This window comes from Pelobates fuscus, chromosome 9, assembly GCF_036172605.1.
Source record: "Pelobates fuscus isolate aPelFus1 chromosome 9, aPelFus1.pri, whole genome shotgun sequence".
Lineage (NCBI taxonomy): Eukaryota > Metazoa > Chordata > Amphibia > Anura > Pelobatidae > Pelobates > Pelobates fuscus.
The window spans coordinates 83,703,508-83,727,100 of NC_086325.1; positions in this window are offsets into that span (position 1 = coordinate 83,703,508).

The following is a 23,593-nucleotide window of genomic DNA, read 5'->3' on the forward strand; positions in this document are numbered from 1 at the left end:
GAGAATTAATATCCTAAATAGCATAAAGCTGAACAATTCAAAAGTTGTCAGAGAGAGGAAAAAAAATATATCACGGTAAATAAAATATAATGTGCAATTAAAGCTACTGCAATAAATAAATATGTAGATAGAATATATAGATATATACATAAAGCAAGCAAAGTAATAAATAAGTCCATATACATATAAAACTATAAATGCAGTCTGAATCTCAATAAAATTAGTTTGGATCAGTCCAGAAAATAGTGTAGCCACTTAAAAAATATTGTGAATAATTTTAGAAATGTTCCCACTTGGCTATAATGCATCACCTTGGATAAAATGTATCAGACAAATCAGCAGACTCTTCTCGTCTCTAAGGCTTAGCTGATGAATTGTATAGTACTAAGGCCTGTCAATACATCTTACCCTCAAAGTAAGCTGTTTCCACACAAACACATATCAGCATTGATACTAATACCCTTGTAAATTGTAGTACTACACAACTTATTTATCTAATCACTTGCAGCTGTGGAGTCCAATACATAGGCAAAACTTTCCAACAATTCAGACGTAGGATTTTACAGCATATCAACTCCATTAACGATACCGTTACTCCCACCCCAGTAGCAAAACACATTCTTAACTTTCATGATGGCAAATCTGATAACCTATGATTTCAGACCATCGAGAAATTACTACCTAATCCAAGAAAAGGCAATTTCAACAAAACTTTGCTACAAAAATAATCTCATTGGATATTTACTTTTAAGACTTTAGCTCCTCTAGGCTTAAATGAAGAATTCAATTACACACCATTTATACATCGGTAATCTGACAGCAATAAGCGCATTCATGCCTATCTATAATAATAGAAGCCAAGAAAGATTCTACAGAGCTTATGAGTGACATGACAATTTAGTCACAAACAATGTATATAACTCCTAAAGGTATTAGTGATCCTCACCTTGAAATTACTATCACTCATTATCCTTATTGGTACACACTCTCTTGTGTACATTATCCAGAATGAACCAAAAGGTGATACTGATTTCAGTATCACACTAGAGGCTTTAAAATTCTAAACTCCATATATTCACAATTACTACCAAGGTTTAATTGTTAAGAGACAACTGTTATTGATCTATACTCTTATTTCTATCAAAATATATTTTTATCATACCTATTTACCTCTCACCTTATTCTCTATTGTCCATTACTTTGATGTACTGCTAAAATGGACTACACATCATACATATCTTTTATTTCATCGTCATTATAAATATATTTACTCAGAGTTGTGGTTTATTTTAGTTTGCAAAGTTCATCAACAGGCTAAGAACTTTGCATTATATATTTGATATTTAATCCAACCACTGGAGGGAGTCATTTCACCCTGACGAGCCTCTAAATCAGGCGAAACGCGCGTCGGGCTTTATACCGTACCGACACTATCTTTACATCGTCATCTGCATTCCTTTATTCCCCAGGATATTTTTCACTATAGGCTTAGACTCTAGTCCCCCAGAAGCACTGGGAAACAACACATCGATCCCATAAAGTAATTTTATCTTAGCTGATCGATAGCCATTGTGAAATATTGGGAACAAATATACCGACCAGGGTATATTGGAAAGCAATATATATCGACCTGGGTATTCATCCACTCAAGCTAATCTAAAGTATATGTTATATATTTTTTCTATCTACTTGTTCACTGCCTTCCCGTTCTATTTGTATACCTTCTTTACTATGACTGGTGCCCATGAAGGCACTATTCCTACTCTATGTATCTTTATCTTTTTAATAATTACTAGTTTTACAATGTAGGCATATTAGTCAATTTGGTACCGTCAGCACACCTTGCGACTTTATTTGTGCATGACCTCATTCAGCACGGTATTAGTAGGGCACGCAACGGATCTATTAAGTTGTCGTGCCTTCACAGAACTAGTAGTTACGTTACATTCTGCTCATCTTTCTCTTTGGTATTTTGATACTGTGATGTATCTATTTGTCCACCTATTGACATTATGACACATTTTGTCGAAAGATCAAGTGAACAGATTTAGAACACACATCCATAGCGACCCCTAGCGGTCAGAAATCATAATGACACATCGTGTCTAAAGACCAAGTGAACAGACTTAGATACACATCTATAGCGAACCCAAGCGGTCAGAAATCATAAAGTTATCTCTTTGAAGTTTATTGTAATAATTTTTATGACTTCAAATGCACATAGTCCAAGGATACTATATCATTGGTGGGTCTAGACATATGGATTCACCTCTCGTCTTTTCATTTTTGATACTGTATTAATTAGCTTGATTACTAAGTTGGATTCTGGAAACTATTCTTTTTACTCCAGATTATCCACGATATTTTTGCATTGAGATTTTCACTTTGCACTTATTATTTTTGTTTTGTGTCCTCCCTCATTCCCTTTTCCCCTATATATTCGCCCTCAGCACCTGATGTTGGTTATTCAGTCTGTCTAGTTTAGACAACTAGTCTATACTATATTAGAGTGTCAGAGGTAGTCTATTTTAGGAACGTCTTTTGAACTATATCAATAAAGTATCTTTTAGATTTTTATTTTTATTCCAGGGACAGATCCCTTCTTTCTCTTTTGTTCCAATCATTTAGGGTTACCCCCTTTCTGTCCCCCCTTCTTTGACAATCTCAGGGCCACCCTTTTTTCTTATAGTACTAATGCATCAAATCACAATTTAGTATATAATCCCCTTTGGTGAAGTAATAATCAGTCAACACAAACAGAGCGTGAGGACATCCAGCATAATTCACAGAGTGAAACTCCATGATACTCCAGAAGTGTCTCTAGTGGCTGTCTAATAGGCAGCCTTTCTACTGCAATGTCTCTTTTACATTGCAGAACTAAGTGGGACAGGGACACTGTACCCAGACCACTTCAATGAGATGAAGTGGTCTAGGTGCCTATAGTATCCCTTTATAATCAAAAGACAGGGATGTGGAACTGCACTCAGTCCCCTTGTGGTGGAATCTCGGTAAAAATAAATTTAGTAGGCCGAGATTACCACGTGGCATGTGTACGTGCATATACTGGTGTATCGGTCGGTTGGTTGCACGTGGCAAAGATACAATCAGTAGTGTACGGAGCATGTGCGAGAATACCGGATGTAGTATTCCCCTCCTCCATTGTGCTGGGCAAGCCATGCGGTCAAACAGGAAGTTAGTTCTTATTCGAATGTGTGGGTGGAATTCGAATTCGAATGTGTGGGTGGAGCTACTTATGGGTGGAGTTACATGCTTATATAAGGAGCCTACACTATTGTCCGGGGCTCAGAACTTGTTGTATTTTGGTGACATTAGTCCCTCTGAGTCCCGATCGGTGAACCGAATAAAGAATCTCTTCCTTCCTGAAGAAACCTGTGTCCATCTCTCTGTGCTTGGCTTCCGTCAGTTTCTCCGGTATCATTTGGTGCATTGGCCGGGAAGCTCATCGTTCAATGGTAGCTGAGAAGCAGAGGCGTGAGACGGTCTATCTTTGCCCACGTTCTCTACGGCTGCACCCCTGAACTTCTGTGTGGACCTCCCTTCGTCTCGGCGCCACTGGTTTGTTGTCCAGGAGATCATCGGCCTCTACGTAGTAAGTGCTGGGGTGTCCCCGTCGATGAGTGTGAACTCAGGTTCAGGAACGAGGAGGTAAGACGACCGCTGTTTTAGACGGCGGACCCACTAGGGGTATTGGATACCGATTGTGCGGTAGGCCCATAAGGGGTTATTTGGAATCTGCCCCCTCCAGTGGAGGGAAGGAGCGAAGGCGCACCGCTCAATTAAACGCCCTTTAGTAAGCCCGTTTAATTTTGATTTGGAGTCAGGCGGGGTTCTGGTGTAAATAGCCCTAGCCGGACACCGGTGTCTTGTCTAGACTAGCGTTCTAGGGTGTATATTTCGTTCGCTAGGTCGGAGGGACCGGGAGACTAAGCGGCGCCTGTGTAAATTCGGTTCGCTAGATCTCAACCTATCTTGGCTAAGTGGGAAGGCGTGTAAATTTGGAACACACTAGACTATTGATAGAGTAGATAGACTAAGAGGGTACTGTTGTAAAATCTGCCCTCTAGTTCGCTATATGTGGTGCTTGGGCAGTGTGGCTAACCAAAACGTATGTAGATAGTTTTAGGTAGTCCATCAAGGTACTGGCCAATAGATTAGTTGGGAATTGTATATGTGTTAAAGATTGTTGTAGTAGCGTGTATATCTTGCTAGATAGAGTGAGCTCTGCCGTCTAGGAGAGTGTGAATAGTGTGTAATTGTATTATAGCGCACGGTACCATAACCATGTATAATTACTGACACTGTAAATAAGTACTAATAATTGTCGTCTATGTTGCATGTTTAACACCATAACCACTAGTAATTGTACTGTGACTTTAAATTGTACTTTAACCTATGCTAACCGTACTGTAACTACTGTTTGTAAAGACGATGTTACTGGGGTATGTTATAGACGGGTAATTCAAATATAGGAAATTATAGCGTGGGTGACCGTATAGTTTCGCCAAAGGGCACAGTATTAGTTACTTAGTGACTGGTGTAACAGCTGTGTGTGTAGGGAATTCCCTGAGTGTTTTGTTGTGTGCGTTTCACTTAGTAACTGTACTACGTGGTGCTGTTGCCGAGGGAATAGGTGTGACCGTTGGTAGAGTGTTTGTATAGTTTCTGTTGGAAACGACGCTCCATTGTTAAGTATGGGCGCATCGGATTCGACGATTTTGGATCCCTTAGGATGCATGATAAAGAATTTTAAAAAGGGATATAAAGCATGTGATTTTGGGGTAAAGATGTCTCCAGCACGCCTGATTACTTTGTGTAGTAGGGAATGGCCTACTTTGGTTGCCGCATGGCCACCACGTGGCAGTTTGGATCCTAATCTGGTATAGCGTGTACACGTGGCTGTATCAGGTAGGCCTGAACTTTACGGCCAGTTTCCATATATTGATTGTTGGAGGCAGGCCGTAAATGACTCGCCAAAATGGATCCGAGTATGCCACGAGGAACAATGTCGCCTCATGGTGGCCAGGACTCGCTTGTCCACTAAGGCCATAATTACGCCCATTTTGGACACGCCCCCTGAGTCTGAGATCCCTATGCCGCCCCCTTACTCCTCCTCCACAGGAAGAGGAGGTGCTGCTGGAAACGCTCCTCCCCTTTCCCCGTTGTCCCCACCTACTTCCTCCTCTAGCTCAGAGCCCAGCCCTCTTGTTTCAAAACCTCCCCTTCCGATACCTGCTTCCGTTAACTCCACATACCCAGATTTGGCGCCATATCTAGCTTCCGGTCAGGCTCCCCCTAGCCCGGCCCGGAATATTTTACTCACCAACCTTCCCCATAGTAATGCTTCCCCATCCCCTTGCCTTACTACCCCTCGACTGGAACCCCTAACTGACGCATCTCTACGAAGCCCCATATTAACCCGACAACTGACCGGTACTCTCCAACCCCGACATTATCAAATGCCACTTCGATTGACTCCTGGCCCGACACACATTAACGATGACGGCCAGATACAATACGCTGATCCAGTCTACGTTTATGTTCCTTTTACGACTACTGATCTCTTTAATTGGAAGACCCATAAGGCCTCTTACACCGAAAAGCCTCAAGCCACGACGGATCTGTTTACTTCAATAGTCCAGACACACAATCCTACTTGGGCTGATTGCCAGCAATTATTAATGACATTGTTTAATAACGAGGAAAGGACAAGGATAAATCAAGCGGCAATTAAAGCGCTGGAAGAAGAGGCCAACCCAGCAGCATGGGCCACAGCACATTATCCAAATGCCGATCCAAATTGGAATGTCAATGTTGCAGACTTGGTTCATTTAAAAGCTTATAGGGACGCTATTATTGCTGGCATGAAAGCTGGAGAAAAGAAGGCGATTAACATGTCTAAGACGGCTGAGGTATTGCAGAAATGTGATGAATCACCCAGTGTCTTTTATGACCGATTATTGGAGGCATACCGCTTGTATACCCCCTTTAATCCGGAGGCCCCTGAGAATTCTTGGATGGTTAACTCTGCCTTTGTCAGCCAAGCCTACGGGGATATAAAGCGCAAGCTACAAAAATTAGAAGGGTTCGTAGGGATGTCCATAACCCAACTAATGGAGGTAGCGAATAAGGTGTATATGAACAGGGAAACAGAGACGAAGAAAGAGGAAGAGCGCAAGATGCGTAGAAAGGCAGATGTGCTAGCGGTAGCGATCGCAGGCGTAGATAGAAGGGAGAAAGAGGTGTATAGGGGAGCAGATAAAGGCGATAGTAAGTAGAATAGGGAACCCCTGAGTAGGAATCAGTGTGCGTACTGTAGGGAAGAAGGGCATTGGAGAAGTGAGTGTCCACAAAGGGAACAGTATGAGAGAGACAGACCTAGGGCAGGATATGGTAATTATAGAGGCAGAGCGAGAGGTAGAGGAGGTCCTGGAGGGAATAATGGTAGCAATAGAGGAAGTGTTAGAGAAGACAGGTATTATCAGCAGCGCAGAGATCCCGCGATAGAGAAGATAGGGACTTTGTAGGATTGGCTGACACGGTCATGGAGGACTATTGATACCGACCGGGCTCTATCCCTCTTGGCCGAGCGGAGCCTATGGTCGATGTATCAATAGGGGGAAAAAGGAGTGCGTTCATGATCGATAATGGTGCTGAACATTCGGTGGTGACTGACCTAGTTGCTCCTCCATCTGGAAGAACTATCACTGTAATAGGAGCAACTGGAAGGAGTGCTGCTAAACCGGTTCTTAAAAGTCGACTCTGTACATTGGGAGGCCACGTAGTAAAACATCAATTCCTTTATATGCCTGAATGTCCAGTCCAACTCACAGGCGTGAGTCCAGGACGTGACTTGTTGTCAAAATTACAAGCGCAGATAACGTTTCTACCAAATGGAACAACATCTTTAAAGTTCAATGGACCTTCAGGTATAATGACAATATCTGTACCAAAGGAAGAAGAGTGGCGACTTTATACAGCGTTGACTAGCCAAAACCCTAAGAGTGATGAATCCTTGTTTAATATACCAGGAGTGTGGGCAGAGAACAACCCACCAGGACTTGCTCGCAATATCCCACCAATTCGAATCGAACTGAAACTTGGGGTCTATCCAGTGAGCTTAAGGCAATATCATATCCCACAAAAGGCCAAGAAGAATATACAATCATATTTGGATAAGTTCATAAGGTATGGTATCCTAAAATTCTGTACTTCCCCCTGGAACACCCCATTGCTGCCTGTTCAAAAGCCCGGTACAGATGAGTATCGCCCTGTGCAGGACTTGAGAGCAGTCAATGATGCGGTCGTAAGTATACACCCAGTTGTGCCCAATCCATATAACCTGCTTGCTTTAATTCCGGGCGGGGCTACCTATTTCACTGTCTTAGATCTTAAAGATGCCTTCTTTTGCCTACGAATTGCTGCGGAAAGCCAGTGTATCTTCGCATTCCAGTGGGAAAATGCTGTAACGGGCGCGAAACGCCAGATGACTTGGACAAGACTGCCCCAAGGGTTTAAAAATTCACCTACCCTATTTGGATCAGCTTTAAGTCAAGACTTACTGGATTTCAAGTCCATCCCAGGAGAGTGTGTACTATTGCAATATGTAGATGATTTGTTGATAGCGGCAGTTACAAGAGAAATATGTCAGCAAGCAACACATGATCTACTACACATTCTCTGGAAGGCAGGATATAAGGTGTCCAGGAAGAAAGCTCAGTTGTGTCAGCCAACTGTCAAGTATCTGGTATTCCATATCTCTGAAGGTCAAAGAATAATGGGGCCAGAGAGAAAAGAAGCTGTATGCCAAATACCAATACCCAAGAATAGAAGACAAGTGCGGGAATTCTTGGGGGCAGCAGGCTTCTGTAGGATATGGATTCCCAGTTATGCGATATTGGCGAAACCTCTTTATGCAGCTATAAAAGGTACAGAACATGATCCCTTCCTGTGGACACCTGAACAGCAAAAGGCATTTGAAGATGTGAAGAAGGCTTTGATGAGTGCCCCAGCATTAGGTCTACCTGATCATACACGTCCATTCTATTTATATGTACACGAGCACAGAAGAATGGCTGTGGGAGTATTGACACAGTACTTGGGATCATGGCAAAGACCTGTTGCATATATGTCAAAACAACTGGATGCAGTGGCCAGTGGTCTTCCACCTTGTCTAAGAGCCGTAGCTGCCGCCGCCCTGCTGGTAGCTGAAGCCGATAAACTCACTCTGGGTCAAGAACTCTATGTGCGAGTCCCGCACGCAGTACAGACGTTGCTAGACTATAAAGGCAATCATTGGTTTAGTAACAGCCGCATGACTAAGTATCAAGCTATGTTGTGTGAAAACCCAAGAGTGCATTTAGAGACTGTTAACACCTTAAATCCAGCTACCCTTTTGCCACAACCTACTGAAAGTCAACATGATTGCCTGGAGGTGATGGATGAAGTATTTTCAAGTAGACCAGATCTTCGTGACTTTCCCATCCAGAACCCTGATGTTTAGTACTATACGGACGGCAGTAGTTATGTGAAAGAAGGGATTCGCTATGCAGGATATGCAGTAACAACCATATACAAGGTGATAGAAGCTCGGCCATTGTCAAAAGGAACATCGGCACAGAAGGCAGAACTAATTGCACTAACACGAGCGTTACAATTGGCTGAAGGTTTAAGAGTGAACATCTACACGGACTCCAAGTATGCGTTTTTAACCACTCATGCCCACGGAGCTTTGTATAAAGAAAGAGGACTATTGAATTCAGAGGGTAAAGAAATTAATTAAGTACGCAGCTGAAATATTACAACTACTGGAAGACGTGTGGGAACCGAAAGAAGTTGGTATTATACATTGTCGGGCGCATCTGAAAGGAGATGGTGATGTAACCAAATGAAATCGGATGGCAGATAATGCAGCTAAGCGTGCCGCTGAATCAGGAAGACAGGAATATGTGGAACATATAGCTGCTCTTATACCGACTCCACTGACTCAATGGACTCCAGTTTATACAGCTCAAGAAGAAGAGTGGTTAAAGACTGAAGCTGGGAAGTACCTGGAGAACAAATGGTATCAGTTAGAAGATGGAAGAATAGTTATTCCAGCATCACTAGCTGTAGAAATTGTCCAGAACTATCACAACGGGACACATTCTGGAAGAGATAGTATGGAAGAAAACATTTCTACATACCAAGATTGTCCAACTTGACTCAAGCCATTGTACGAAGATGTGTAATATGTGCTAAGAACAACGCAAGGCAAGGACCAGTGAAACCACCGGGAGTCCAGTATATGGGGGGACTCCCTATGTCCGATCTTCAAATAGATTATACAGTAATGCCTAAATCCGGTGGACATCGCTACCTACTAGTAGTTGTGTGTACCTATTCAGGCTGGGTAGAAGCATGTCCTACTCGTACAGAGAAAGCAGGAGAAGTTGTACGATTCCTGTTACGAGAAATAATACCCCGATATGGACTACCATGCTCTATAGGATCGGATAATGGTCCAGCCTTTGTTCATCAGTGCCTACAACAACTGACTCATATGCTTGGTATTAAGTGGAAGCTTCATACGGCATATAGACCTCAGAGCTCTGGTAAAGTAGAAAGAATGAATAGAACTGTTAAGAACCAGTTGGCAAAGATGTGTCAAGAGACTCAGCTTAAGTGGAATGTTCTTTTGCCTATAGCTCTGTTACGTATTCGTAGTACACCTACCAGAAGGATGGGTCTCTCACCTTTTGAAATTATGTATGGGCGTCCACCTCCCGTACTTGGTAACTTAAGGGGGGATTTGAGTCAGTTGGGAGAAGGAATTACCCGGCAGCAGGTTGTAGAGTTGGGTAAAACTATGGAGGAGGTACAGAAATGGGTACAAGATAGATTACCTGTGAATATTTATCCCCCTGTTCATAGCTATCATCCAGGAGATCAAGTGTGGATTAAAGAGTGGAACAGTATACCGTTAGGGCCTAAGTGGAGGGGTCCTTATGTTGTTCTTTTGTCTACCCATACAGCAATAAAGGTGGCTGAAGTGACTCCGTGGATTCATCACTCCAGGGTAAAACCAGCAGCAGTAGATTCTTGGCAAGCTACACCAGATCCAGAGAATCCCTGCAAGATCCGGTTAAAGCGCACGACTCAGTCGGAGTGATGAGGAGATATTGGGATTACAATTGTATTGAAAGAGATCAGTAAGTGAGTGTTTTGACGGTAATAATAAAGCCAGACCACTTACCCACGTGTCATAGCCAGGGTGTCTCGAAGGGACCTCTGTGAAGAGAAGAGCAGAACTCCATTCCTTGCAGCCCTTACTCCTGGAAGCTGAGGTGCCATCGCACGGACGAAGACTGAGGATGAAGACGTCGAAAGAAGTGTTTTTGATAATGTGTATTTTTGTGTTTTTAAATATTCAGGAAGGTAGAGGTACCGACACACCTAGCTGTGAGGTTTGCATTAAGACTACTATAACAGGTAATCATATTTCCCAGACCCTAATTTGGCATTCACAATATGAGTGAAAAGGATATGTGTCTAGGTGTAGATACTTAGGTATAGAATATAGTGTATGCATTTAGGAGTAGGAGACTAAGTGCTTCAATCCAGAGTATCAACCCCGTACAATTTGGTTGACCCTCCGGAATGGAGATCCACAGGGGACCCTAATAAATAAAACAGTATTAGAAACCGTACATTCTTCGGGTGTTCTGCTATTTGATGCATGTAAAGCGATATCAAGTGGTAGAAAGCCGTGGAATGTATGTGGGGATCTTAAATGGGAGAGAACGTATGGGTCTAACGATTAGTATATTTGTCCCAGTAGTAAAAATAAGTACGTAAGTCCAAAATGCCCAGATAGGGATTATAATTATTGCCCATATTGGTCTTGTGTGGGGTGGGCAACTTGGGGACAGACAGTAGATAAGGATATGATTGTTACTAAGTTGCCTACCAAACCGTATTGTAAGTCTATGGAGTGTAACCCAGTCCATATACTTATTAATAATCCTGAACAATTCTTGGATAGGTTTGGTAACTTATTTGGGTTCCAGATATATGGGACGGGTTTAGATCCTGGGACAATATTATTTATAGGGATAGAGACCGATACCGTAGCATCCCAAACTCATCAGGTTTTCCATTCTTTTTATGAAGAGATGAGTGTAGAAAATAAGATCCCCCATAATGCTAAAAACCTGTTTATAGATTTAGCTGAAAGTATTGCTGGTAGTCTTAATGTGACCAACTGCTATGTATGTGGAGGTACTAACATGGGAGACCAATGGCCCTGGGAAGCAAAGGAGGTAATGTCCGGTTCTGAGACAGTTGAACAAATAATATCTTCACAAGCCAATTATCAAATGAGTGTTAGAGGTAAATCTGAGTGGCGATTAAAGACCTCCATCATAGGTTATGTTTGCATAGCAAGAAAAGGAATAATGTTTAACACATCTGTAGGAGAACTAACTTGTCTAGGGCAAAAAGCTTATGATGATAATACAAAGAATACAACCTGGTGGTCGGCTTCAAATGTCTCAGAACCACCTAACCCGTTTGCAAATTATGCCAATTTAAAGGACGTGTGGTTTGATCTATCTATCACATCTAGTTGGAAAGCCCCAGCAAATTTGTACTGGATCTGTGGTAAGAAGGCCTATTCGGAGTTACCACAGGACTGGGAAGGGGCATGTGTGTTAGGTATGCTCAAACCATCCTTCTTCTTGTTGCCTATTGAAACAGGAGAGACTTTGGGAGTTAAAGTATATGATGTGAATCATAGGAAGAAAAGGGGACCCCTAGAGATAGGTACCTGGGAAGATAATGAATGGCCTCCCCAGCGTATTATAGATTATTATGGGCCAGACACTTGGGCAGAAGATGGTACTTTCGGATATAGAACCCCAATATATATGCTCAACCGCATTATAAGGTTACAGGCGGTGGTTGAGATAATTACCAATGAGACATCACAAGCGCTCAATCTCCTAGCGAAGCATAATACTAGGATGAGGACAGCCGTTTACCAAAATAGATTAGCTTTGGATTATCTATTGGCAGTAGAGGGAGGTGTATGTGGGAAGTTTAACCTAAGCAATTGCTGTCTTCAAATAGATGATGAACGGCAAGCAATAGCTGAGCTTACTAGCCATATGGTTAAACTAGCGCATGTGTCTACTCAGGTATGGAAAGGGTATAATCCAAGTAGTTGGTTTGGTAATTGGTATGAGCAGTTTGGAGGACTTAAGGCATTGGTAGGTGGAGTCATGCTAATCTTAATGCTGTGTCTTCTCCTACCATGTCTTGTTCCTTTGGTAGTTAGGTCTGTGCAGGGCATTATAGAAAATATAGCAGAAAGAAAGGCTGCTGCACAGATAATGGCCATAGATAGATATGAGGCTCTAAATCAGGGAGAACTAGTGCAGGAAGAAGAATGTTGAGGGATTCACGTCATTAGTAGCAAAGTCTGGTCTGGTTCATGGTATATGCAAACTAAGGTTAAGTGATGCCTCCGTAATTGTGAAAATATCAGAGGCATCAAAGGGGGGAATGTTGTGGAATCTCGGTAAAAAGAAATTTAGTAGGCAGAGATTACCACGTGGCATGTGTACGTGCATATACTGGTGTATCGGTCGGTTGGTTGCACGTGGCAAAGATACAATCAGTAGTGTACGGAGCATGTGCGAGAATACCGGATGTAGTATTCCCCTCCTCCATTGTGCTGGGCAAGCCATGCGGTCAAGCAGGAAGTTAGTTCTTATTCGATTGATTGGGTAAGAGAGTGTGTGGGTGGAGCTACTTATGGGTGGAGTTACATGCTTATATAAGGAGCCTACACTATTGTCCGGGGCTCAGAACTTGTTGTATTTTGGTGACATTAGTCCCTCTGAGTCCCGATCGGTGAACCGAATAAAGAATCTCTTCCTTCCTGAAGAAACCTGTGTCCATCTCTCTGTGCTTGGCTTCCGTCAGTTTCTCCGGTATCACCCTCAGCGATACGAATCTGGGTGCAATCAGGCCGGTCCCAGTACCAAGAGACCAATTGCTTGATAGAATAATGTAAAAAAGGGTCCAGGTACTCCAGAGTACAAAAAAGGCAATTTATTTAACCCACAGCCAAGTCACAACGTTTTGCTCTATACGGTCTTTGTCAAGCTTGACAAAGACTGTATAGGTCAAAACTTTGTGATTTGGCTGTGGGTTAAATAAATTTCCTTTTTTGTACTCTGGAGTGCCTGGACCTTTTTTTTTTTACATTATTCTATAGTGTCCCTTTAGTCATGAATTCACATTTATTTTTCCTTATCCATATTTGTTTTATTTACATACCCAGATGTTCTGGTATCTTTTATATATTTAGGACAATTACAAAATAATATTCCTATATTACACTAAGTTACATTTATCAGTTATGTAAAAGGGATTTATTACATATTAGTTAATGTGGTTCTACCCTTATTGGGAAATACCTCAATTAATTCTGATTTATCATTAAAAGTTTCATAACTGTTATTAGTCACACTAGCAACCAGCGAATATTCCTTATATTCAGATTTCACCCATACTTAAGGTAGACTGTCTATTGTCTCATTAAAATTCAGATGAACTAAGCACCAAAATAATGCTTATATTTTTCTTCAGAACAATCTTCAATTGAATTTTAAAAATTTTGAATATATTGAGTGGGGTGATACCTTTCTCAGTGTAATGATATTGAAACTAACAGATTTCCCATGAACATGCTATCAACTTGCAAATAACCAATGTCTTGATTTACTGACATGTTTAGGTACATTATATCTCTTAAAAGCCTATAAAGTGAGGACTATAGAATGTGTTTATGTAGGCTAATATGTGCAATAATATAATTATCAATTAATCTCACTATGCATATACCACTTCATAAATTCCATAAATAAAAGCTGTAATTTAGCAACTCTCTGATCACTTTGTAAACCATACAGAAAATGCAATCTCATTTTGACTCTTCTCTTTTGAAACCAAACCATGGTTTCTGAATCATTAATCTCTGAAAATCTGAATTCCATTGTTACTCTTCACAATTGAGGACCTTATAGAATGAACATTTTGTTCTCCCCTTGGCAAGTGGTAAAATCAATACACACAACACATAACCAATTAACCAGACCCACAGCTCTTTAAGCCTTTTAGTGTCTTTGTTGCTCTAGACATTCTTTTATCAAAGTGGATGTTTGTCTTTTGATTTATTTGAGTCCATTTTTGAAAGTCCAAAAGTTTCAATCGTTCAAAGTCCTGAACGTCTATAATCCACCCTTAAGCCAAATCTGAAACATAGGAAACAAGGTTCAGTAATCATGTTTATTTATCAATTTTCCTATTATCAATAGCCATGAATTCGGTACCAAACATTCTTTAATATTTCCCTTCCACCCACACAATCAAAATAATATTTTTCAATATTTTTTTTCGAATAGCAGAAATATTTCCTATTAATATCCTGTGGACCTATCCATAAAATCCTTATCCCCTTTTCCTTGCAGAAATTTGTGTGCAATATTTTTACTAAATTTACCATAAAATTGTTTAGCTATATATTTTTACATAACTGACCAAAAATATGTTGCAATGTTATTAACCATTTTCTATGTTGTACATTAAATTAGACAGAAGAAATAAGATATGGTTTGCAGAAAATGTCAAAATATGGAATATGGAATACAAAAAAATATTTAATGATCTCCCACAAAATGAGGATCATTATCTAACTTAATACTCTTGAGGATCCCCAGAAACGTAAAAACAGTTGTCCACAAAGCATTCACTGTGGTCATGGTGAAAGAATTCTATTGACCTATTTATTAAAACATTAATCACATATGGGAGACTTTGGAGCAGCACATTCTTCATTCTTCTCTGTTATGCTCTCTCACAAACTATTTTAAATGACATGACATGTTGCAATAATAACATGTCTATGCACACTGAGTCCATCACAAACCAGTGGGAACCTCCCCTTGGCATTGAAGACCAGCTGGATAAAAACAAGATTTTCCTGACCAGCATATGATAACATTGTTTCTCTCTGTGGCGCCAGTATATGGCAGACACTGATTCCCTTTCCCAAAATAACATAGCTCTAACACTCATGAAAGTAAATATCACTGGTATCGCCTTTCCCCACACACGTTAGTCAAGACTGAATACTGGGAGTATATCTGTTTAATGCAAGCAAGCATTCTAAATTTATACACAACGTAAAACTCCTCCCTGTGCCTGAGAGAAAATTGAGGCAAGAAACTTACAACTCAATTATCTCCCAAGTGCAGTAAAATATAACAATTTTTGAACACCCCAAAAGTACCCCCAAACTTCATGGAAACCCCTTAAGAGGGAAATCCCTGGATAGCCCTGATATCAGTGCTTAACATATCCATAAAGCACTCAGATCGGTTTGGTGGTTTGTTTCCATCGAGGTACAGTTTTGACTGGCCGGCCACGAGGTAGAAGTTCAAAATAGTTCCAGAGAAATCGTGGCAATGTCCGGTCTCAGTTCGAGGGTTTTTGAACGAAAGCCATACACAATATCCGAAAGTGTTGAATGCTCCCCCATTCGGTAGTTTATATCTCCCGAATGCCATTCGTATAGGTTTTCAGAAACTTGAATGGGCAGCAGTTCCATATTCACCGGTGTTTGCAGGAGTGCCTAGCTGAAATAAATTCCAGGCACTCGATGATCAGGTACCGCTGCCTGCGTTCAGGAGAAAAGATAGGCGCCATCCATTCTGTCAACCACGTGCGTTCGGTTACAAGAAATGGTGGCCACCCAGGGGAGCCTTTTAGTGATAGTTTCCATTGTGGTTTCACACTGGATACTTTGTTTTCCACATTCTAATTAGATGTTGGGGTGGTCTTCGTTCAGAAACCAAACTAGTGGAGTTTCGAATGAGCAAACGAACAGGGGATAACGAATATTATCGAACCAAGTGATGGGGTATTCCTTCACACTCTCTTTTTCAGTACCCATAAAGGATATTTTGCAGCCGCATTTCTTTTTACCTAATCTATACTGATCTTTAATAATGCAAGATGTTACTTTGGGTGTAAAAAAATGCATAAAATGCTTATTGTAATTTTAACTCATAACTAAGAACTTAAGAACTTATACATGATACAAAATCTTTATTTTTCCTCTTAAAAACCATGATACAAAATCTATGATATAAAATCTATTTCTCCTCTTTAAAACCATCCAGAAAATGTGTCAAACACAAAAATAAAATAAGTAACAATAAAATCACTATACAAAATATTTACTTATTATAGTTTCCATCTCATAAGCAAAATGTAAACAAAAATATACAAAAGCAACCTATGTCTTCAATTTAAGGGAATGATTTTAAAGAGAACATGAAGTGAACTCCTAATCTTAATTTTTCCAATTCATCTAGGTATCATACATCAAACTATTTATCAGCATTTGTTCATTTAGGAGATTGTTTAGCATCCTCTTGCCTTTTTGAGAGCAGGTTACAGCATAAGGGCTTGGACATCTCTGATCCTTTGGAGGAGGAACAGAAGGTTCCACAGCTGCTACTCGTTTTAGACCATCCGACCTGTCCATTCTACCTGAACAGCCCCTTGTAGATTGTAATGGATGCCTGGTGTTATCCATTCTGGAATCTTGGGGTATGTTTATGGCCACAATGTCATTACTGCTTTCTCTCTCTTCATCCCACCTTATTATTTTATGTATTACTATAGAGATAGGTGCGGGGGCGCCTGCTTGAAGCCATGTTTGTGCTAGAGCTCTTCGCGCCGCTAGGGATACTTTATGTAAGAGTGTTTGCTGTGACCTCACCCATTCCTTTTTTTACAGCGGGAACGTCGTTCCCGTTGCTCCTGCAGGAGCCCCCGTGTTCCCCCTGTTATGGGGTTCAGTGGGGCTAAAGCCCGGCGGGCGGCTGTGGTGGCTGATACATGCGGCGAGGGAGCTGCTGGTCTGTCTCCTCTGCTCCCTCGCCGCATGTATCAGCCACTGGTCTGTCTGCCACTGGTCTGTCTGCTGGTCTGTCTCCTCAGTTCCTGTTATGTGTTACTGACAAAGAACACACCGAAATGTGTTCTGCAAAATCTCCCGAGTACAACAGTGCACCCAATGTACAGGTTTTATGGGGTTTTGCAGACTTCAGGGGCCAAATGTAGGGCTTTCACCATTTCCATGTTTGCACATTGGAATTTGATAGATTTGTTTGCTGGGCCTATGTAGACCGTATAGCAGCTTAGGAATGAAAATTAACCCCATTATAGCATACCATTTGTAAAAGTAGACAACCCACTGTATTTAAAATGGGGTATGTACAGTCTTTTGTAGTAGCCACAAACGCTTGCCAAAGTTAGCGTTCATATTTGTTTTTTGCATTTTTTTAACACCAGAAATGCACTTTTACTCGTGATTTCATCGTCATGATAAGTTTTACTGTTGTAAACACTCATATTTGTGTTCAGCAAAGTCTCCCGAGTATAACAATACCCCCCATGTACAGATTTCGTGGCGTTTTGATGTTACAGGGTCAATATAGGGCTTGCCCAATTCAGTTTGCCAGATTGGTTTGCTGAGTCTGTGTTGCCCATATGATAGCCCAGGAATGTGAAATAAACCTATCATGGCATACCATTTTCAAATGTAGATAACCCAGATAACGCAGTCCCCCTCCCACCCCAACCGTGATTGCCACGGATCGCCGGTCCAGGTAATTTCAAGGCTCCTATTTGCCTCAGTCGTACTAGGTACATAGTACGTCCATGGTCGTTAAGGGGATATACATAGAATGAAATTATATATATAGCTAAGTGTACTTTATTATAAATATATTTAATAATATATATCATTTTAAAAATATATTTTTACAGTTTTTTATTTATTTTTTATTATTATTTATTTTTTATAATATATATATACACAATAGATATAGTTATTATATATATTATATATGTGTGATTTTACTCTAAGTGTATTTTTATATTAATATATGTATATATTAATAAAAAAACAGTTAGTATGACATTATATAAAAGATATATATATATATATATATATATATATACCTATTATATATAGATATAATATATATAATATATGTGTATATAGAATGTGACGGCAGATAAGAACCATTCGGCCCATCTAGTCTGCCCAGTTTTCTAAATACTTTCATTAGTCCCTGGCCTTATCTTATAGTTAGGATAGCCTTATGCCTATCCCACGCATGCTTAAACTCCTTTACTGTGTTAACCTCTACCACTTCAGCTGGAAGGCTATTCCATGCATCCACTACCCTCTCAGTAAAGTAATACTTCCTGATATATCTCAAATACACATCACTATAGGGTCAGGAACACAAACATGTATTCCTGACCCTATAGTGTTAGAAGCACCATCTAGCCCCCCTGGGCCCCTCATGCCTCCATAAATATAGCAAAATCTTACTGTATTCAAACCTGAAGCTGTAACTCTGCATGCTATTTGCCTCAGAAAAACAAGCAGTCTGCTGACATCATCATAAATGGTAGCCTGATCCAATCACAATGCTTCCCTATAGGATTTCTAAGACTGACAAAGAGGCAGATCAGGGGCAGAGCCAGCATGATTCAAATACAGCCCTGGCCAATCAGCATCTCATCATAGAGATGAATTGAATCAATGCATCTCTATGAGGAAAGTTCAGTGTCTGCATGCAGAGGGAGGAGGGAGACACTGAATGTTTGGATGCATTTTATGCAGCCATGACCCAGGAAGGATCTCTCACAGCTATATGAGGAGTGGCCAGTGAAGTTATCACTAGGCTGCAATGTAAACACTGCATTTTCTCTGAAAAGACAGTGTTTACAGCAAAAAGCCTGAAGGTGATTGTAACGGAACCTTCCGTTAATGGATGCTTCCTAGCCTGCGCCGAGGACCACAAGCACCGCACTGGACACCACAACCACCGCAGACTCCACAACCGCCGTAGCTTAACTGAAGCCTCGCCGTCTTCTGTCCACCCTTGATCAGCTTCTGTCCTCCAGGACCGTGTGGGGAAGACCTCTCCTCCAGGAGAGCATATCAGGAACAAGCTCTTAAAAGAGCTAAGTGATTCAAGCCCAGGGGAGTATGCAGAGCATAGCAATCCCCAGTGTGATTATAGCAGCTCCCTTTAATAATGAGACAAGGCTACGTATTGAGGGTCAAACAGGATCTCATTTACTTGGCCCCAAAGTGCCTTCTTTTATGCAGGTTTTCCCTACATAGGACCACCCACAGGGTTTTACAGAACAACCAATAACACACGTACATTACAGAAACCACTCCCAGCAATTATACACAAAATCCTCCCCCTCTGCCTGTGATATAATAATGGGTTAACATAATTATCACAAGCAGGAAAAATACAGTTTTTATACATGTACTATAACTTTAAAACCACACATCAAATCTTCATGAACCACATATTACCACATATTATTAATCAGCATACTTGAAATATGAACATACTCAAAAATCATGCAAATCCTTCCATTAGTTCAAAAGTTAGTCGGATGTCCTTTGTGACCGACCGCAGGCACATTTTCCTGCCCAAAACAGTTCCATAGATTTGGGCTGTGCGGTCGGTCAATTTCACACTGAAAAAATGACTAAGTCCCATTCGAACGTGCGTTCGAATCTTCGAACGTGCGTTCGAATCTTCGAACGTGCGTTCGAATCTTCGAACGTGCGTTCGAATCTTCGAACGTGCGTTCGAATCTTCGAACGTGCGTTCGAATCTTCGAACGGGACTTAGTCTCTGCAGCTGAAAACGGAGTGTAGGAGAAGGTAAGGGTCAGCGGTGTTCGTTGAAATGTGTAGCCGATTTTAGTTCCATGGATTTGGCTACACATACCGCTGACCTCGTTCGAATGAACAAAGATGGCCGCCGCCACGTGTTCATTTGTCGAATGGCGGCCACTTTCGACTACTTTGGCACTTCAGCTGCATCTGAAGTGCCAATTTAAAGCTGCAGAACTGCTCCAATACAATTTAAAGGGGCAGCAAGAGTCTTTTAAAATCCAATCTGCTAAAATAGTCTTTAACAGGCAATATCTTCCAGGGGCCATAGTCTTAAAGGGGAATTGTTCATCAAAGTCACAATGTGCCCACCGACGGTTCTTAAAGGGCCATACACAGTCCAATAAAAAGTCCATAAGCCCAAATGCTGATTTAAGAGGCCATAGTCGCAGGGGAGGAGGCAGGCAAGCAGGCCTCTTCAGGACAAAGTGGTGAAGGGCACTTCGTCACAGTGATGATTCTACTTACCAGAACAAATGTAATAAGCTGTAGTTGTTCTGGTGACTATAGTGTCCCTTTAATTTATTACCTTTTATTTTTTTTATTTTTTTTAACTTTTCTTAACTTTTTTACCAGCAGGGGGACCGCCTGTCAGTTCATTGGAAGCCTGCCTGATATCTTCCAATGCTCTGCCTCACTGCCGGACTCCACATGGATAAACTCGGAAGTGATCGCTCCAGGGTGAGCGATCACCCGGTTTTCTCCAGTGGACAACGGCAGTGAGGGGGGTATTGCAGTGATGCCTGAATTTCGAGGCATTGCTGCAATATCATTAGAGCTGCTGGAAGCAATAATGATCGCTTCCAGCGCTCTTATTCCCCTTGGACATATCTGGTACGTCCTTGGTCCTTAAGGACTGTTTTTTGTTGGACGTACCTGATACGTCCTTAGGTCCTTAAGGGGTTAAATAAAAATATAAATATAGACATATAAATCCATTACAATAATTTATAGCAGAGTTTATAAGATTAAAGTATATGCTTGCAATATCAGTAAAATAGAATAACATACCCTCCTGAACATGTCAGCCTCTCTTCTCTGTGTCCTAATATTAATAAGTACACATATTTATACCTTAGATCAGGGGTGAGGAACCTTCGGCCCTCCCGATGTTTTGGACTACATTTCCGTTGATGCTTTGCCAGCATTATGGCTGCATTTTAGGACCTACCTTAACTTGGCAAAGCTACAAGGTCATAACGTGGTCTTTTCACATGGGAACATCTTATCTATGTTTAGACTAAAACGTAAGCATGCATATGATGTGGGAAATTCCCTGACTTGAGGAATTACACTACCCTAGGACAAGATGGTGTCCTAAAGTTTGAACACCATATTCACTGAATATCGTTAAGAGGTCATTTGTAAAAGAAACATTGTATGAAAAACAATATGTTTAATTTCTAACAACTTGTCAGTTTGCAAAATATCTTAAAGACAAAGTGCACAGTTTAAGAAATACAAAACGTGTAATATTTGCATATGCCCATAACAGTTGTAAAACATGAATTGCTTGTTTGCCAATTCCAATTTCTTCCTCAAAAATACCTGAATTTGTGAGAGACCTAATAGACACAATGGTCATCAGGGACCACCCTCCCCAACACACGATCACCTCAGCATTCAGAGTGAGGAAATCAGCTGTGGCTCCACGCAACATGCCCAGAGATGTAATAGCCATAACCCGGGACATTGCAGTGAAGGCGCCGGTTATGAAGTGCTCCAGAGAACGGGGAACGATACAATACAAGGGCCAGGCAGTCTCCATCTATGAGGACATACCATGCTCTGCCCTAGCGGAAAGGAGGAAGCTAGCTCCCACTGCCAGAAAGCTCAGAGATCACTCCATACGGTACCGCTGGTGACTAGGGGGATCCCTAGTGGTGACCAGTGGAGACACGACAGCAACGCTGACATCAACAGAGGATCCAGAGCCACTGCTGCAGAAACTTGGGCTCACTACCCGCACAAGAGCAGCCACCACAGAGACACCCTTAGAAACACCCAAGAATGACCGAGAGCCGGCAACCAGCAACACCCTTGGGTCTCAACAGAAGGTCAACTCTCCAAACAAAAAGGCACAGCCCCCACAGAGAGACAAGGACACAAGTACAAACAAACCTCGGCACTCGGTCAGGCACCTCAAATTTCAGAGACTCACATAATGGGACTCGAACCAAGTTGGTACCACACCATGAGCTACGAAGGCCCGCTAAACCTCCTTAACCCCTTAAGGACTGAGCCAAATGTACACGTTGTGAACAGAACAAAACGTAAACAAAATCTGGCATTTGCGCTATATGTCTGTCCAACCGTAATTCACCTCTTTCATATAAAATGCACTTAAAACCTGTACATGAAGGGTACTGTTGTACTCGGGAGACTTCGCTGAACACAAATATTTGTGTTTCAAAACAGTAAAAAGTATCACAGCAATAATATCGTCCGTGTAAGTGCTGCAAAAAACGTCACTTTTACTGGCGATATCATCATTGTAATATATTTTACTGTTTTGAAACACTAATATTTGTGTTCAGCAAAGTCTCCCGAGTAAAACAGTACCCCCCATGTACAGGTTTTATGGTGTCTTGGAAAGTTATAGGGTTAAATATAGTGCTAGCAAATTAAATTCCCTATACTTTTGGCATGGGTTGTCAGGCAGGTCCCGCTAATTGTAATTAATTAGGATACCTAATTATGTAAAAATATTACATATACATAATATATGTGTAGAATTAATATATGTATATATATATATATATATATACATATGTGTATATATCTGTATATATATATATATATATATATATATTTTTAAATATTTTTATTTCTATATAGTGATATATACGTATATATTTATGTATATAGATATATATATTATTTTGTTCTATGTGTATTTTGATATAAATATATATATATATATATATATATATATTAATATCACAATACAGTTAGAAAAAAATAACACACATCTATATATTTTTTAATTATTTATTTTTAATTATTTTTTAAATTTTATTTTTTTACGTATTTAATTTTTTTTATATTATATATAAATATATATATATATATAACAAAAATTATATATATATATATTTAATCAGTATCAGTCTACGTATAATTTGATTTTAATATATATATATATATAATTATATATATATATTAATAGTAAAATACACATAGACAGTGTATGTGTGTGTGTGTGTGTGTGTGTGTGTATGTGTATATATATATACTTAGATCATATATAGATATTATATATATATATATATATATTATATTATATTATATATATATTATATTATATTATATATATATATATATATATGATCTAAGTATATTATTTTTATATTATATTATATTGTATATATATGATCTAAGTATATTATTTTTTTTTACACTGATTAATTAATTTTATTTTATTTCCAGCCAGCAGGGGGACTAACTGTCATTACAGTTAGTCCCCCTGCTGGCAATGCCTGAGCCAGCTATCCCAGCCATGTGATTGTGAGGTCCTCACAAGGACCTCACTCTCACATGGCCGGGTGGGGGGGGGTCGGAAGAGGACGAATGTGCCGCGGGGGGTTCCCTGGGAGTCCCCCCAACCGCGATCGCCGGCGTGGGATCGCCGGTGCCCGGGTAAGTAAGAAAAGACCGGAGGGCGTACAATTACGCCCGGCGGCATTTAGAGCCACTTAAAATAGGGCGTAATTGTACGCCCTCCGGTCTTAAGGGGTTAAA